The following is a 5,577-nucleotide window of genomic DNA, read 5'->3' on the forward strand; positions in this document are numbered from 1 at the left end:
TTTTTAAGGATGGGTTTTGTCTGTTTTCATTGTTTCATACTTGTTTTGGTCTCTGTGCTGATATACCAACACCAGATGTTTGTTCTTTTTTTCCCTGCCATCACATTTTTAATACAATATACATGATGTAATATGAAATATGTGACATAATATACATGTACCATTACTTTTCTCTGAATTCATGTTTTTCTGGATCTTGGGACGTGTCTTTTTACCCCTGACTGTAAATCCAATCACTGTCAGGTTTAACAGGATGAGGGTCAGGATTTGCTGAGTTCTGAACCACGGCCTAGTTCTTAAACCTGATTTTTTTAATAAACCTGCTTTTTGGAATAATCTTCTTTCCAATCTCTCTCTCCCTCTGACGAGCTGCTTGCTTATGACAAAAGATAACACATGGTTTGATTAAAGATGGGTCTTTTTCCTACACAGCCCAAGTAGATAATGTACTTTAAAGCAGTTTAAAGATTTCATTATTCACACCAGTGAATGTGCCCACCCAAGGACTGCTGCAGTTACCACGAGCAATGAAAATGAATATTTAAATGCATAACACTGAAGTTCAAAAGGCAGCAGCGAGTTCAAAAGCCGGGGAGTCACGACTGCAGCAAGGTCTTTTTTTCTGTTCATCCTTTTGTTAAAAAGAAGGAGAGTGATATATTTAGGCTGGGCTGGTGTCTGTTATGCGAGGGAGGGAAATAAATGCAAACAGAAAACACCATAAGCGCAAAGTCATACAAAGTTTTACCACAGCCATGCAATCACAGAGTCATTAAGGTCAGAAAAGACCCCCAAGGCCATCAAGCCCAGCCTTCTACCAAATCCCACCACTAAACCACGTCCCCAGGGGCCACATCTACTCGTTGGTTTGGACAATTCCACTTCCCTGGGCAGCCTCTTCCAATGCTCAACATGTGAAGCACTGGAACACTGGTTAAGTGGGAAGTTTAACCTTAAATATGATGGTAATTTGTCAAATGGAAAAATAAAATAAAAAAAAACCCACACCAAAATCAGAGAGTTCATGAAAAGAAAAAAAAAAAAAAAGAGGAAGTATGAGTGTTCCAACCTCTCAAGCCACATGTTACCACTGGACTGGCAATCAGCTCTCTTAAAACACTCACTAATTCTGCATAGCTTACATTAATTTACAAATAAGTGGTTTCAGCATTCCATCTCCCATCCCTCTCGCTCAGCACTCAGCAATTAGAGCCCTTGTGGAGTCAGGCTGCTGAAAACACAGCTCTGCTGGGCACAGTTCACCCAGTGCCTCAGAAACTGAGCAAAAGGCTTGTTCCCAAAACCCTTCCAGAGGCCTGATCGCTGGGATCATCTGGGAGCTGTACAGATCCAGCACCTGCCAAAGGCTGTACCTGCTGTGGGATTTCCCATCCTCTCACAGGGAGGGGGAAAAGTTGTTTCTCTTGGTTATCCCTTAGAAAAGCTGGGGCTAAAGGAACTTTGAAGCCCTTCTCTGAGACAGCAGGATGGGCAGTCTGAGGGTGACTGCAGGCAGCAGGGGCTCAGACACTCTGTGCAAGCCCTATTTACAATATCAGTTCCACCCCACAGCTCAACTTTTGTTGAGCAAGGGCCTCAGTGTGGCTCCCCTGAAGCCTTGGGGCTGGCAGGATCAAACTCACAGTTCAGAAACACAGGGAATATTTTGTAATACCTGTGCATTGCCTGGAACTGAGGTCTGGACAGAAATTCAATAAAGGCAGAGCCCCTAAGTGACAAAGCAGGGGAAGATAAATATACATTTAGAAACGGTATTTGTCAGACTGAGATATAAAATACAACAAAGGTATTGAAAAGATTTTTATATTAAATGCCAACCTCCATCCACAGTGAGAGAAATAAAAGAAAAAACAGCAGAAACGCTCCAGTGTGACCTCACTGCCAAGGTTCCACTGCAAGGGGAGCCTGCAGATGGATTTACGCTCTCCCAGATGACTTTAGAGGATGACAGAATCACTGCACAGACAACTGACCTACACTACAGATTTCTGCCACCAACTCTGGGTAAGCAAAACCCTCTGTTCTCAATCCTCAAGGCACAAATGCCCCCCCAGTGCTCAAAGAACACCTCAGCTGCTTCAGCCTGGGCTTGAGCGATGATGTAAATACTACAGATCATCCCTTTGGGTTTGTCACACAAGGCTTGGCAATAACAGGAAGAGAACTGATCCTGTTTCACAGCAAAGTGAATACGTGAGTATGAGTAATTAACGCAACTTTATCAAAGATGAAAATGGGGTGGCATTAAATAGTCACTAAAGGCACATCTGGAAGGGGGGTGTCATTTTGGAGAGAAAAATTGCACAGCTGTCCTTGCTGGGGTACATCCTGCCCTTCACAGCTGGGACTGAGCAGAGTCCATGTGATCCAGACACTGCTGGGCCCTGCTTTGGGACCAGCATCTCGTTTTCATCTCAGCCACACACACAGGCTGGGAAGCCAAGAGCTCTGATCTCGATGCCAACACGTGACACGCGTTGTTGATTCCCACACTGCACAAACCCTCTCTCAAATAACACGTAATGTTTCAAAAGAAATTCCAGAAGAATTTCACGTCCAGAACATCCCAATCAGTTTATTAAGCAAAAGCTGGTATCGATTTCCGAGGTCGTTATTTCAGTTTTGGTATCAGAACGGATCACAGATGTGGAGCAGGTTTGTGCATTTATTTAGCTCCACGTCAAACACATCAGGCTCCTGTTCCTCCTTGGAACAGCAGAAGATTCCCTGCAAACCCGAATTCCCATAAAACCCTCTCTCATGCTAAGAGCACTCAGGCTCGGCCTGAAAATACCACTTCCTATCAAACAGACAACCCCAAAGAAATCAGACATCTCAGTGACATCATCTTCCTTCAGCCGTGCCACCGTCACCGCGCACGCACGAGGGTTCAGAGATTCCTGAGATCATCCCAGCCCCAAATCAGATCAAGCTTTGCCACGCACGAGATCAGAGGAGAGAAAAAAAGGCCTTCTAAATTATGCTTAACAATGACACGCTGCAGTTCGAGGAACTCAATACCATAAATCAATACCGAGCTGCCGAGCTCTCCTGACGAGGAAAACCATCACATAATTACAGAATCAAATGGGAGACGTGTTCATATTCCCAGTGTTTGCATGCAAGTTGATATCGGTTGTACTTTGGAAACAAATATCTCATTTACAAGCTAATTTGAGCAATATAACCTGCCAAATTGAGCCTGAAGCCTGAAACCCAAAGTCTGCAGGAAGGAACTAGTCCTCTAATTTCCTGCATGACTGGAGACACAGAAGTAAGACAAAGTGTCATTTTATTAAGGCTCAGAAAACATGCTTTTAAAAATAAGGGGGGAGGGGGAGGGTTAATTCCTTGGCTTCCAGAGCTTTTAGAAACAAACACTTGTTTAAAACATCTCGGTGATGAGGCTTAATGGGCTGAAGGCAATCTGTGTTAATGGAGTCTGCTCTGGAACTGAACAGATTTGTTTCTCTCAGTGCCCTAAGCTTGGAAATAGCCAATCTTTTTTTTTTTTTCAACTTATAAAGGAAAAGAAACACAGGGATGAGAAATTATCACTCCATCTTACATGTCATCTTACCTAAACTTCAGACTATTTGTGTGTTCTAGGGACTTCTGTTGTTGTCCTGAATTAAATAATTGTTAGAAACCTAAAGATAGAGGACTATTCCTGCTCTAATTATGCATTTCATGCATTGCTAATCTGCTTAAAAAGCTGAGGCAGTGTTTTGTGGCTGACACAATATCATCTGCCTAGAAAATCAGGGCACACTGGAGTGACTAAATCAAGAACCCATCAAGCTAAAACCTCTTGATATGAAAAGCTACGAATTATCTTAACTGATCTTTAAAAACATTTGAAAATGAGAACTCTGTGAGCTGTGCAGGCTGGTGAAAACACGTGTCTCAGGGTAAAATCAGCGCAGGTGTGTGGCACGAGGTCCATAGGATGCTCTTGCCATGAGACCAGAAAGAATGTTTTCATACAAAGGTTGTCTTCACTCAGGGTGGATTGCAACGGGTCCTCCTGCTTTCGGAGTATTTTACAATTAAATAAATTGTTTAAACCGTTTTTTTTAACGTGAACTGTAAGGTTCAAAGTGCTTCACCTGACCTCCCTTCCTGCACATTAGGACGTCTCCCTGTTTCCCACACTTTTAGCAATTCATTTTAACAGTTCTTCTCTTTTTTTTCCCCCCTCTAAATGTGGGATAATACGGAACAGTGACTCACAACGGGCTGTGATTGCCTTGGTAAAGTCCCCAGCTTTCAAAAGAAATACAAGAAAAATGCAAGAACCAGACAAAAAAACCACCTTCAGGTAGGTTCACAGCTGTGACAGCAGCAGATCTGTGTCTGTTCTGCTGTCTTGACTTGCCTATCTCCTCTCTGATCATTTCTTCAATTTACTCTCATTACAGAACACCCGTCAAATCTGTTACCCAAATTATTCGGGGCCCGCGTTGCGCCCTCCAACACGCGAAACCACTGCTTGTGCAATCAGAGCGAGCCTTCCTTGAGAAACACCGCAGAAAAGGAGATTGATTCTCCTCTTGGAAATGTCAGATGCTGCCTAGAACGCTCAGCTACATTTTTCCGAGGCGGCAAAGTTCAGAAAAGAGGCGCAGAGCTGACAGGTCCCTGACACGCCGTGATGGATGTGACAGGTCTCCTGCTTTACTGCCAGAAACGTCCTCCACCAGAATGAGGCAATCAATGAGGAATAATAAATCCAGCCAGGATCGCAGGGCTGTTTTTTTGTGCGCGCAGAACAGAAGAAACGACACATTATTTACACCTCTGCAGATAATAAACCATCACACTAACCATCCTTAATATCATACAATGCCGCTGAAACGGTTTGGGGTTTATCTGTTCAGCTCTTCGCCATCAGCACTCCTGACACCCAGTTTTGCATTAGTATTATTATTATAGCGGATTTTAAAAAGAAAAAAAAAAAAAAAAACTTGTTAAAAAGAAGAGTTTTTCTTACCATTTTTCCAGGTCCCTCTGTCAGCCCGGAGAGCGACTGCTGCTCCAAAGGAATCCGCTGAATTACGCTCCCCTCATCCTGCAAGACATTGTTGTGGATTGATACCCAGTCAAAAATTTTACCTTGAGTGCACAGTGCAAATACATTTTCATTTTGCTTTTTCCCTGAGAATTCTCATGTTTGAGATGAATTGCAGCGAGTTTGGAAAAGTTAATTTGACAGGCATAAATCAAAGCTTTCCAGAGGAAGGGCTGGTTTGATTTATAACACGCCTTCGAATGTGTTCTACCGCCTATCCTTCAAGTAACAGCCCTGATTTCAGCAAGAGGGAATTCACTCCAAAATATGTACTGCCTAAGGTCATTTGACCACAACGCCAACAAAACAAGCCCAGCTGTGCCAGCTCAAAACTCGGTGATTTCAAATACACGAGTCCATTTCACATTTCCGGTACGTAGGCTCAGTAAATCTGAAAAGGGTTGCACGGCTAGATTGATGGTTACTTGTGCTTGTGTATGATTTCCAGAAGACATCCATGTGTCACTGTCATAATTCTCTTTCCC

At 43.2% G+C, this 5,577-nt stretch overlaps 1 protein-coding gene across 7 annotated transcripts in view; it reads right to left on the reverse strand.

Annotated features, from left to right (window-relative positions):
- PCDH15 (protocadherin related 15) overlaps nt 1-5,094 on the reverse strand; it is a 315,783-nt gene extending 310,689 nt beyond the window's left edge. For all 7 annotated transcript variants that reach the window (XM_027889680.1, XM_027889686.1, XM_027889679.1 and 4 more), the window contains exon 1: nt 5,015-5,094. The gene's annotated coding sequence lies outside the window, so the exon portion shown is untranslated. The remainder of the gene's footprint in view (nt 1-5,014) is intronic.
- Between the last annotated feature and the right edge of the window lie 483 nt (nt 5,095-5,577).

The sequence above is a fragment of the Empidonax traillii genome, unplaced genomic scaffold (assembly GCF_003031625.1).
Source record: "Empidonax traillii isolate 1590-97213 ecotype Southwest subspecies unplaced genomic scaffold, ASM303162v1 scaffold269:size870118, whole genome shotgun sequence".
In the NCBI taxonomy this organism is placed as follows: Eukaryota; Metazoa; Chordata; class Aves; order Passeriformes; family Tyrannidae; genus Empidonax; species Empidonax traillii.